This window comes from Elephantulus edwardii, unplaced genomic scaffold (assembly GCF_000299155.1).
Source record: "Elephantulus edwardii isolate Elephantulus edwardi_28Jun2011 unplaced genomic scaffold, EleEdw1.0 scaffold00221, whole genome shotgun sequence".
NCBI lineage: Eukaryota > Metazoa > Chordata > Mammalia > Macroscelidea > Macroscelididae > Elephantulus > Elephantulus edwardii.
The window spans coordinates 2011183-2024155 of NW_006399971.1; the positions used below are offsets into that span (position 1 = coordinate 2011183).

At 39.8% G+C, this 12973-nt stretch overlaps 1 pseudogene; it reads left to right on the forward strand.

The window, feature by feature from the left end:
- The first annotated feature begins 1307 nt into the window (after positions 1–1307).
- On the forward strand, positions 1308–2399 carry LOC102858305 (annotated as a pseudogene).
- Positions 2400–12973: the final 10574 nt, after the last annotated feature.

Here is a 12973-nt window from a genome sequence, read left to right on the forward strand (position 1 = left end):
TCTGGTATTCCCTGCTTTCAGCTAAGATCCATCTAACATCAGTTACAATATCCCTAGTACCATGACCCCTTCTAAACCCAGCCTGGACTTCCGGCACTTCTCTATGGGAAAATGAAAATTCTAGGTCTTTTCCTTGTCTGCCAAATGTCTTTAAACTCAAAGGTCTCTTGGTACCTGTGGTGGTCGTTGTGTTCTATCGAGTCAGAACGGATCCCTAGCTGACCCTCCAGGGGATTTTCAGAGGCAGCAAATCACGTGGGAGGAGATTGTTTGTCTTTCTGCCATAGATCAGCTGGTGGAGTTCAATCGTGTACCTCTGTGTTGCCAGCACATTTCCTTACCACCATGTCACCAGAGCCCCCACTCTATATATCACTGACTTCAAATTTAGTCTTTTCTGTGAAGTCATTAGATTTACAACAAAGGTAAAAACTCTGCATTTAACTAGAACTCATTTAAGATAGTAAAATAAACCGTACTGAACATAAGAAGTTCACAGATGTAAAAACAAAAACAAACAAACAAACCCCAAACAACAGCACACACTTCACTTAGGATCTCCCTGTCTTGTGAAGTGCATTTTTAGGAAGAGTGTGGTTAGCAGATAAAGATGCTTATCCTTTCTGTGCCTATCACCTCGAAAGCAGCCTTCATGTGTGCTTTGTCTTGTGTAGCCTCTCTTTTCTCCTGGGTTTGGTGGTGACGAGTGGAGGTGAGATGCAAAACACAGGGAGGCAGTGATGATGGGCTTCGGTGGCATACAGTTTGCTATTGTCCTGAAGCTTCTTCTTGTTAGGTGAAGTTGAATTGGCTCTGAATCATAGGGAATCCCTGTACAGAACGATACTCTGCCTCATCTTGTCCTAACCTCACAACTTTTGCTTAAGCCCATTGTTGTAGTCACTGTGTCAGTCGATTATCTCATTGAGGTCCTATCCTTTGCCATCAGACACTTTTCCAAGAATGGTATTTTTTCCCAGGGACTGGCCCCTCCTATTGCATACCCAAACTCTCACCAGTCTCACTGTGAGGAAGCACTCTGGCTGCACCTCTTCCAAGACCGATTTGTTTGTTCTTTTGTCAGTCTACAGTTTATGCAGTGTTCTCTGCCAATACCATGATCAAAGGCATTAACTGTGTGCTCTTCCTTATTTATTGTCCAGCTTTCACATGCATATAAAGCAATTGGAAATACCATGGGGGAGGGTGGTTAGGTAGTCTTTTACAGTGACACCCTCACTCTTGAAGTCCTTGACAGCAGATCTACCCAACGTAATATATAGTTTGATTTTCTGGCTGCCGCTTTCATGGATGTCGATTATGGATCTAAGTAAAGTGAAATTTTTGACAACTTTAATCTTCTCTCCCTTTCTCATGATGTTGCTTACTGATCCAGTGGTGAAGATTTTTGTTTTATGTTAAAATTTGATCCATACTGATCTCATGTTCTTCTTCATATAGTCCAGCTTCTTGCATTATTTGTTTAGCATATAGATTGAATAGGAAATCCCAGAACACTTGATTGTGCTCATGCGAAACCTATGCTTGGACCAGAAATCAGTCCTTAGAATAGATCCATGAAACACTACATGGTTCAAAATTAGGAAAGGAGTGCATCCTTTCTTTATACCTTTCAATCTATATGCAGAATAGATCATTTGGAAGGCTGGGCTTTATGAGGAAGAATGTGACATCAGGATTGGAGGAAGATTCATCAACAACCTACGTTTTACAGATAATACAACTTTGTTCACTAAAACTGAGAAGAACTTGAAGTGTTTGCTTAACAATGTCAAGGATTGTAGTCTTCAATATAGATTGAAGTTCAACATAAAGAAAATGAAGATTCTCACCACTGGGCCAATTGGCAGCACCACAATAGATGGAGAAAAGATTGAGGTTGTTAACAATTTCAGCTTGCTCAGCTTCACAATCAACACTTGTGGCACCAGCCAGCACTCAGGAAGTCAAAAGACTAATTATCTGTTGAAAGCTGCTGTGAGGCCTCTGCAATTCGTGGGAGCCAGGTAAAACTAGCCTTGCGGGAGATCCGCATCCACTTATGTCAACGCTCAGTCGGCAGCTAGGGCGTCAGGGACTTCATAGAGAAAAAGTACGTGGAGCTGAAAAAGGCGAATCCTGACCTACCCATCCTAATCCGCGAGCTCTGGGCCCGCTATGGGCTCTTTTATACATGCCTCCCATAGTCCTTAAGCCTACCTGTAGTCCTTCTTGTTATGGCCACCCCAGAATCAGCCAAAATTCCATTTAGACCTGAGTGTTACTGATTCCTTTGAAATGTACAAGCATTTGGCCAAGAGAAGAATGTCTCTTTGAACAACTTCAGTGCTGATCAAGTAACCAGAGCAGTGGAGAACGTGCTACATGGCAAAGTGTGAAACCTCAACTGATATTTAAAAGAAGCAGTCTAAGCCAGGGCTCTACCAAACTGAGTACAGTATGGCAAAACATGTTACTCTGTTCTCTATAAAGCTTGTGCTATAAAATGGTAAAAAAAAAAAAAAAAGAAAGCTGCTGTGAGAGACCTCTACAAAGTGTGAAAGAGCAATAATGTCAGTCTGGAGACTAATGTGTGCCCGATCCAGGCCATCGTCTGTGCAACTACTTGCTATACATCAGAGACCTGGAAAATGACTAGAGTTGACCAGAGAAGAATTGATGCCTTTGCGTTGTGGTGCTGCAGAAGAGTATTGAACATACTATGGATTACCAAGAAAACATACAGGTTTATCCTGGAGAGGGCAAAACTAGACTGCTTTTTGGAGACAAAGATTTTGAAGCTCCATCTCACGTCCTTTGAGCATGTGGCCAGGAGGGACCAGTCCCTGGAGAAAGTCATCATGCTTAGAAGGGTAGAGGAACAGCACAGGAAAAGAAGACCCCAGCTGAGATGGATTGACCAGTAACTTGGGTAATGAGGGTAGATGTGTTGGAGACAGTGAGAATGGTTCAGGATAGAGCAGGGTTCAGAGCTACTGTATATAGAGTCACAGGTGACTCAGTGTCACACAACAACAACAAGAAGTATGGTAAAAGAATTCATCCCTGTCAGATGGTTTCTGAATAATTCCTTCTTAATCTACATACAGTTTCCATACAAGCATAATTAAGTGTTCCAGAATTCCCATTCTTTGCAATTATTTACATAATTTATTATGATCCATAGAGTTGAATGCCTTTGCATAGTCAAGAAAATTTAAGGGTTTTGCATAGTATATTTTTTCCCTTTTTTTCCTTATTGTGTATCATCAAATTGTATCCAGCTGGCACAGGAGGAGATTCCCCCTCTTTCTCCAGTGGAGCATCTGGTGGATTTGAGCTGCCCACCTTTGGGACTGCAGCACTTTCTATATTTCATTATTCTTATTTTGTCTTCTCAAGCTTCCTTTAGAAACCTTCTGTTCATTTCTCTTCATCATTTCTGTCTTTTGCTTTAGTTTCTCTATGCTCAACAGCAAATTTCAGAATTTCTTCTATGACATCCAGCTCCTTCCTTCCTTCCTTTCTACTTTCCTTCCTTCCTTCCTCTCTTTCTCTCTCTCTCTCTCTCTCTCCTTTTCTTATTATCTTTTACTTTCTTCACGCACAATATCCTTAATGTCATCTGGCGATTTACTAGATCTTCAGTCATTAGTGTTCAGTGTATCAAATCTATTGTTGAGATGGTCTCTAAATTCAGGTTACATATGTTGTTGTTGTTTTTGTTGTTGATTGCTATCAGAGTCAAACATGACTCATAGCAACCTTATGAACAAAAGACCTGAAGCCTTTCTGTAACTAATGTCATAATTTCTCCTAGTTCATAGAGTTTCCAGAGGCATGTAGTTCAGAAAGTGGATGCCACTCCTCTTCCAAACTTGTCTTAAACTGGAAGCTTCACCCAACACTGTCCACCACGGGCAACCGTTATGGCATTTGACACCCCAATGGCACAAGGTTCAGCGTCACAGCAAACCCAGATTATCTCATTGCAGCAAATTGACAGAAGAGTGCTATATGACTTAAATTATTCCTCCAAAATATAATAACATGGAGTTTGAGAGCACTCAAGGATGTCTTGTTGACACTACACAAGAGGCTTAAATCACAAAACAGCCAGACATTTCACCCGATCCTGAATCAAAACAAGCGCACCCATCGTACAGATTCCTGCCCTGTCACCCAGTCACCAAAATGGAGAGGAGCTCTTAATATATACTTAAGGTTATATTTTGGCTCTCAAACTTGTTTTACTTTTCTTCAGCTTCAATTTGACTTTGCATATAGCTCTGTGGGGGTCAGTGGGTTGGTGGGAGAAAGAGAACTAGTTTCCTATGTAAAGATTCACAGATTCAGACACTTGATGGAAGTTTACTATGAGTCTGAAGCAACTCAATGGCAGTGGGCTTAGTTTAAGTTTGGGCATAGAACAGTGTAGCATTGCCCCATAGAGATTCCAAGGCTGTTAATTCTTTACAGAAGCCGACTTCCACTTTTTTTTTTCTTTTGCAAAGTGGCAGGTGGGTTTGAACCACTAACCTTTTGATTTGCAGCCAAGCACTTTAACTACTGTATAGTTACAGTATATGAGCTATCCTCATTATCTCTGACACAATTGAGCCCATTGCCGCCATCACTGTGTCAATCCATCTTGCTGAGGGTCTTCATCTCTTTTGCCAACCCTCTGCCTTTCCAAGATGTCCCTTTCCAAGGAATAGCCTCACTTACCAACATGCCCAAAATATCAGAGACAAAGTTTTGTCATCCTTGCCTCCAAGGAGCAGAGGGCTGCACTTTCTCAAAGATATATCTATTTGTTCTTTTGGCAGTCCATGGGATATTCAGTGCTTTTCTCCAACACCAAAATTCTTCTTCTGTCATCCTTATTTCTTCGCAGCTCTTAGGTGCATAGTAAGTGATGGAAAAGACCATGGCCTGAATAAGGAACAACATAGTCTTCAAATTGACATCATTGCTTCGCCATAATTTAGAGAGGCCCTGACAGTGGACTTGTTCAAAGAAATACCTCTCCTGATCTCCTGACTGCTGATACCAAGGGTATTGATTGTGAATCTAAGTAAGATGAAATGTTGACAATTTCAATCTTTTCTCCATCTATCATGATGTTGCTTGCTAGTACAGTAGTGAGTATTTTTATTTTTGTGATGTTGAGATGCAATCCATGCTATAGTCCTGGATCTTCTGCAGCAAGCATTTCAAGTCCTCCTCACTTTCAGCAAGCATCCTTGTGTCAGCTGCATAACGCAGGTTGTTGATGACTCTTCCTCATATCCTGATGCCTCATTCTTTTTCACAGAGTCCAGCTTCTTAAATAATTTTCTCAGTATATGGATTTTTATGCCAAGAAATCTGGAGGACAACTACCTGACCAACTGACTGGAAGAGATCCACATTTATTCCCATTCTAAAAAAAGGTGACCTGACAGAGTGTAGAAATTATACAATATCACTCATATCACATGCAAGCAAAATCTTGCTGAAGATTATCCAGAAACAGTACGTTGAAAGAGAACCACAAGCTGGGTTTAAAAGAGGCCATGGCACTTAGAGACATTATAGCCAATGCCAGATGGGTCTTGACAGAAAGCAGAGTACCAAAGGAATGTTTCATTGACTATACAAAGGCATTTGACTGTGTGAATCACAACAAACTATGGTTAACCTTGAGAAGAATGGGAATTGTAGAACACTTGATTCTGCTTATGTGAAATCTATACTTGGACCAGGAAGCAGTCATCAGAACAGAGCAGGGAAACACTGCATGGGTCAAAATTAGGAAGAGAGTGCATCAGGGATGAGTCCTGTCTTCATACCTTTTGAATCTATATGCAGAACAGATAATTTGAGAGGCTGGGTTTTATGAGGAGGAATGTGGCATCAGGATTGGAGAAAGACTCATCAACAACAAATGTTATACAGATGACACAACCTTACTTGTGAAACTAAGGAAGATCTGAAGTGCTTGCTGCAGAAGGTCAAGGACTGTAGTCTTCAATTTGGATTGAAGTTCAACATCAAGAAGACAAAGAGTCTTAACACTGGGCCAATTGGCAGCACAATGACTAATGGAAAAGAGATTAAGGTTGTTAACAGTTACAGCTTGGTCAGCTCCACCATCAACATTCTTGGCACAAGCAGTCAGGAAATCAAAAGACAAATTTCACTGCGAAAATCTTCTGTCAGAGATATTTCAAGAGCAACAATGTCAGTCTAGAGACTAAGGTGTGCCTGATCCAGTCCATGGTCTTTGCAATTACTTGTTATGCATCAGAGAGCTGGATAATGACTCAGGGTGATAGAAGAATTGATGCCTTTGAGGTGTGTTGCTGGAGAAGAGTCTTGAACATACCATGGACTGCAAAGAAAACAAATGGGTCTGTCTTGGAGAGGGTGAAACCAAGTTTCTCTTTGGAGGCTAGGATTTTGAAGCTCTGTCTGACATACTTTGGGCATGTGGCCAGGAGGAAGACATCATGCTTGGAAGGTTGGAAGGACAGTGCAAGAGAGGAAGACCACAGATAAGATGGATTGATACAGTAACTGGGGCAATGGGGGTAGGTGTGTTGGAGTCAGTAAACTGGTTAAGGACAAGCCAGGCTTCACAGCTGTAGTACATAAAGTCGCTAGGAGTCGCAGGCAACTTTACAGCACATAACAACAACATACGAATTGAATAGCTATGGAGAAAGGATACAATCCTGATGCACATCTTTTTGATTTAAAAAAAGAAAAATCTAGTGTTTACTTGCTCTCAGGTAATTGCTTCTTGGTCTAGACATAGGTTTTGTAGGAACATAATAAAGTGTTCCGGAGTTCCTGTTCTTCTCAATGTTATCCATAGTTTGTTATGATCCACACAGTCAAATGGCTTTGCTTAGTTGAAAGAAAACAAGTAGGCATTCTTCTGGTAGTCTCTTCCAGCCAGGATTCATGTGACATAACTGAGTAATAATATGCCTGGTGCTATGGCCTCTTCTAACCCCAGCTTGAACTTCCAGCAATTCTCTGTTAATGTACTATTATATTGTTGGGATGATCTTCAGGAATATTTTGCTTGCATATGATATTAATGATATTGTTTAGTAATTTCTACATTCTGTTGGGTCACTTTTCTTGGTAATGGGAACAAATATGGACCTCTTCCAGTCCAAGCATTTGTCCTTCAAATTTCCTAGCATAGACTGTTGAGTATATCCAGGGCTTCATCTATTAGTTGAAACTTGCCAGTTGGTATCCCATCAATTCCTGGGGTCTTATTTTTTCCAATGATTTCAGTGCAGCTTAAACTTCGTCCTTCATTACCATTTGTTCTTGTTCATATCTTAAGTCCTGAAAGTTTTCAGTGTTAACCAACTCTTTCTGGTACAGTGACTGAATTCCTTCCATCTTCTTTTGATGCTTCCTGGATCATTCAAGATTTTTCCCATAGCACTCTTCAGTATTGCTAGTCAAGGTTTAAATTTGTTTTTTAGTCCTTTTGACTTTAGAAATGCCAATTGAGTTTTCTCTTTTTATTATCCAATTCAAGCTCTTTGTAAATTCTGTTATAATACTTTGTCTTCTTGCGCTGCCCTTTGAAATTTTCTGTTCAGCTTCTTTACTTCAGCATCTCTTTCCTTTGTTTTGATTTCTCAACACTCTAATTCAATTTACTTAGTCTCTTATGACATTAATTTTTATTTTTTATTTTTCCTCTGTCTTTGTAGTGATCTTTGCCTCTCTTCATTGATGATATCCTTGATGTCATCCCCTCACTTTCTCTGGTATATGATTGTCGATGTTCAATGTCTCAAATCTGTTCTTAATACAACTTTTAAATTTAGGTGGGATACACTCAAGATCATATTATAATTCTTTTGGGATTGTTTTAATTTCCTTCAGTTTCAATTTGAACTTGCATCTGAGTAATTATCCACAGTCTTTTTCACAGTCAGCACCTGCCCTGGTTTCTACTGTTTATATTGTGCTTTTCCTGTAATAATATCGACATAGGTAATCAATCTGATTCCTGTATAGTCCACCAGATGAGGTGCATGTGTAAAGTAAGTTTTTGTGTTTCTCAAGAAAGTGTTTGCAATGAATAAATCATTGAACATGCAAAACTCAATCATTCAATGTCTAGCCTCCTTTCTGTCACTAAGACCATTCTTTCCCAATACCATTCCTTCTTGTTTCCAACTTCAGCATTCCAGTCACCAGTAATTTTTTTTCACACTATCATAATTGAAATTTTATTTTATGTAAAAAGTGGTGTTTTGTTTCTTGTTATGTAGGTTTGAAGCTCTGTCTCACGTACTTTGGGTACATGGCTAAGAGGCCATGTCCTTGGAGAAGAACATCATGCTCGGAATGACGCAGGAGAGGAAGACCCCAAATGAGATGGACTGACACAGTAAATGGGGTAATGGGGATAGGTGTGTCAGAATCAGTGAGACTGACTCAGGACAGGGCAGACTTCAGTGCTGCTGTACATAGGGTCAGTATGGGTCACAGGCAACTCAACAGCACACAAAAACAACAAGGTGTGTTGACTAAACTATTGAAGGAAGATTACCTAGTGAAACTTGATGAAACCTATATATTTTTCGTACTTATGGAAACACTAGTGGCACATGTTAAGTCCATATTTCTAGATCAGCCAATGCAGGTTTGAAGATATGTGACAAAAGCAAGAACCTGGCCGAATTTCTGTGGTTGATTCCAGTAGAGCTGCTGGTGATCCGTCTTGGTTGGAGGAGAGAACCAAGACAAAAGGACACCAATAATTATTAAAGCATCTTTTTTTATTATGAATACATCTTGATTATATATATGATCAATTTCTGACTGCAAAAGTTGGTAGAAATCCTGTTCCCTTTTCTTTGGCTTTAGTAGTTGGTGCATATATTTGAGTAATAGTCATGTTGACAGGTCTTCCTTGAATATGTATGGATAGTATCCTATCAGTCACAACATTGTACTTCAGGATAGACCTTGAATTTGTCCTTTTAGTTAGAAATGCAACACCTTTCTTGCTCAGTTTTTCATTCCTGATGTGGTAGATCATATGATTGTCTGATTTAAAATGGCCTATGCCAGTCGCTCTCAACTTACTAATGCCTGGAATGTCCATTTTTCTACATTCCATTTAATTTTTTACAACTTCCAGTTTGCCTAAATTTATACTTCATATATTCCACATTCCAATTATTAAAGAATGCTTGAAGCTGTTTCTAATTTTATGAAATTTCCAATCTGATTTCCACTTCTAATACTGTATTACAACTCACGTTGTTATGTGTTATGTTATTGTGTTCCTTGCAACTCATAGCTACCCTATGTTCTACAGCCCTGAAGCCTGCTTTACCTTGAGCCAACTTCATTATCTTTGACACACTTACCCGATTACCCTAGTCACTGAGTCAATTCATCTCATACAGGATCTGCCTCTCTTGTACTGTTCCTCCACCCTTCCAAGTATGATGTCCATGCATCTTCAAGGATGGTCCCCTCCTTGCAACATGCCCAAAGTATGTAAGATGGAGCTCCAGAATCCTTGCCTCCAAAGAACACCCTGGTTTCACCCTCTTCAGGATGAAACTGTTTCTTCTCTTAGCAGTCCATGGTATATTCAATACTCTTCTCCAGCACCACAGCTCAAAGGCATCAATCCTTCCTCTATCATCCTTATTGTCCAGCTCTCAGATGCATAGCAAATAATTGTGAAGACCATGGTATGAATCAGGTGCACCACAATCTTCAGACTGACATCATTGCTCTTCAGTACTCTGAAGAGGTCCCTGACAGTAGATTTCCCAATACAATTCGTCTTTTTATTTTCTGGATTCTGGTACCAGGAGTGTTGGTTGTGGAGCCAAGCAAGCTGAAATTGTTAGCAATCTCAATCTCTTTGCTGACTATCGTGATGCTGCTAATTAGACAAGTGGTGAGAATCTTTGTCTTCTTGATGCTGAGCTTCAAACTATGTAAGGCTGCAGTCCTTGACCTGCAGCAAGTGCTTCAGATCCTCCTCAGTTTCAGCAAGCAAGGATGTATCATCTGCATAATGCAGGTTGTTGATGAATCTTCCTCCAATCCTGATTCCACATTCTACCTTATACAGCCCAGGCTCCAGGATGATCTGTTCCACATTTAGATTGAGAAGGTATGGAGATAGGATGCATCCCTGGTGTATACCTTTCTGGATTTTGAACTGTGCAGTGTTTACATGCACTGTTCTGATGACTGTCTCCTGGTCCAAGTATAGGTTTCTCCTAAGCACAATCAGTGTTCCGAGATTCCCATTCTCAGGGTTAGCTGCAATTTCATATTGTTGTTCTGTGCCAACGAGTTACCTGCAACTCATAGTGACCCTATCTATGCACATTAGCTCTGAAACCTGCTCTATCCTGAGCCAATCGCATCATCTTTGACAGACTTAATCCCATTTCTCCAGTTACTGAGTCAATTAATCTCATTCTGGGTCGTCTTCTCCTGCTCTGTCTCTCCACCCTTCCAAACATGCTGTCTCTCTCCAAGGACTAGCCCCTCCTGGTCATGTCCCCAAAGTATGTGAGATGAAGCCTCAAAATTCTTTCCTCCAGGGAACAGCCTAGTTTTACTACCTCCAGGACAGACTTGTTTGTTCTCCTCGCAGTCCTTGGAGTGTTCAACACTCTCCTCCAGTCCACAACACAAAGGCATCACTCTTTCTTCTTTTATCCTTAGTTAATGTCCAGCTCTTGGATGTACAGCAAGTAATCGCGAAGACCATGGCATGGATCATGCACACCTTAGACTCCAGACTCACATGGTTGCTCTTTAGTACTTTAGAGAGGTCCCTGACGGCAGACTTTCCCAATGCAATCAATCTTTTGATTTCCCGATTGCTGGTGCCAAGAGTGTTGATTGTGGAACCAAGCAAGCTGAAGTTATCAACAATCTCAGTCTCTTCTTCTTCTTCATCCATCATGAAGCTGCTAATTGGCCCAGTAATGAGAATCTTTGTTTTCTTGATGTTGAGCTTCAATTCATATTGAAGGTTATAGTCCTTTACTTTCTACAGCAACCTTCCTCTATCATGTGCTATCCTCATAATCTGTCATACTCAAGCCCATTGTTTCAGTCACTGTCAATCCATCATTCTTTTTAGTATCTGCCTCTCTTTTGCTGATGCTCTATTTTTCCACGCATGATGTCTTTTCCTAAGGATCAGTCCCTTTCTGGCCACATGCTCAAGTATGTGAGATGAAGTTTCACCATCCTGGTTGCACTTTTCCAAGACAGATTTGTTTGCTCTTTTGGTGGTTGTTATTATGTGCTGTCCAGTCAGCTATGACTCACAGCGACACTATGAACAATGACCCTGAACCTTGTCCCAGTCAACCTAATTGTCTCTGACACACTTGATATCATTGCCACAGTCAATTCATCTCACCAGGATCATCTTCTTCTCTGCTGACCCTCTCCCTTTCTAAACATGATGTCCTTCTCCAAGGACAGGTTCCTTCTGGCAACATGCTCAAAGAATGTGAGATGGAGCTTCAAAATCCTTGTCTCCAAAGAGCACCCTTTCCAGGACAGACCTGTTTGTTTTCTTGGCAGTCCATGGTATGTATGTACCAGATTTTTTTTTTCTAGAATTTTGTACAGTCAATGATTTATTCATTGTGAATATGTTTTATAAGAAACATACATGATGACTATAAACATTGTTTTCCCCGATTTTATGCACAGGAATCAGGTCAATTACATATGTGGGAAGAATCACTGGAGAAGCTAAATATCAACTATAAAAACTAGGCCAGGTGTTAACTGTGGGACAGACCACCAACTACTTTTATGAAAGTTCAAACTAAAGCTAAAGAAGGTTAAATCAAATTCACAGGAACCAAAATTTAATCTTAAGTCTATCCTATCTGAATTTAAAAATTGTTTCTTTTTTTTTATTGTGCTCTTAACGAAAGTTTACAGAAACGTTGGCTTTTCATTAATTTATTTTTGCACATTTTCCTCTCTAGGTCCCCAATTCACTTTAAAAAAATTATTTTTGCATGATTTCCTCCCTCCCCCAGTCCACTTTTCTATGGCCCTCTTATTCTGGACTGTTGTTATACAAATAATGCCTAATCATATATTTCATTTAGACAGTTCCTTCCTATCTGTTCCAATGCAGTGTTCATTATTTATATCTTCTTTTCGTAGTTTCTCCCCAACCTCCACATCAGTCCTGGGTTTTTTTTTTAATTGAGATTTTAATGAACTTTATAAAGAACTTGGATTTCCATTCATTCATTTGCACATTTTCCTCCTTGCCACCCCAGTTCTCTTTTTTCTTTGGAAAAAAAGTTATTTCATGGTTATACAGTCATTCCCCCACCCCCATCCGAGACCACTTTACTATGCAGCTCTTATTTTGGACTCTAGTCATGTCAATAATACCTAATAATATATTTCTTTTATACAGTTCTCTCCCTCATCTGTTTCAATGCCATGCACATTATTATCCTCTCTTTTCTTAATTTCCCTCCAACCCCATGTTAGGCCTGTTTTGTAACAGTGGTATTAGGCAGTCTATTTGTCTTTTTGTGACTGAGATATTTAACTTAGCATAATGTCCTCCATGGTCACTCATTTTGTATATTTCATGAATTCTTTGTTTATCAATGCAGCATAGTATTCCATTATGTGAATATACCACAGCTTCTCTATCCATTTGTTTGTTGATGGGCACTTAGGTTGTTCACTATTGTGAACAAAGCAGCAATAAACATGCATGTGCATGTCAGTCCTGTTTTATAACAGTGATGTTATGCAGTATTTTCTTTTTTTCTTTTAAAGTATTTTTCCTTTTGTGACTGAAATATTTCACTCAACATTATGTCCTCCAGGGTCACCCATGCTGTGCAATATTTTATGAGTTCCTTTTTTTCCAATGCTATATAATATTCAGGAAGTATCAAAAGAAGATGGA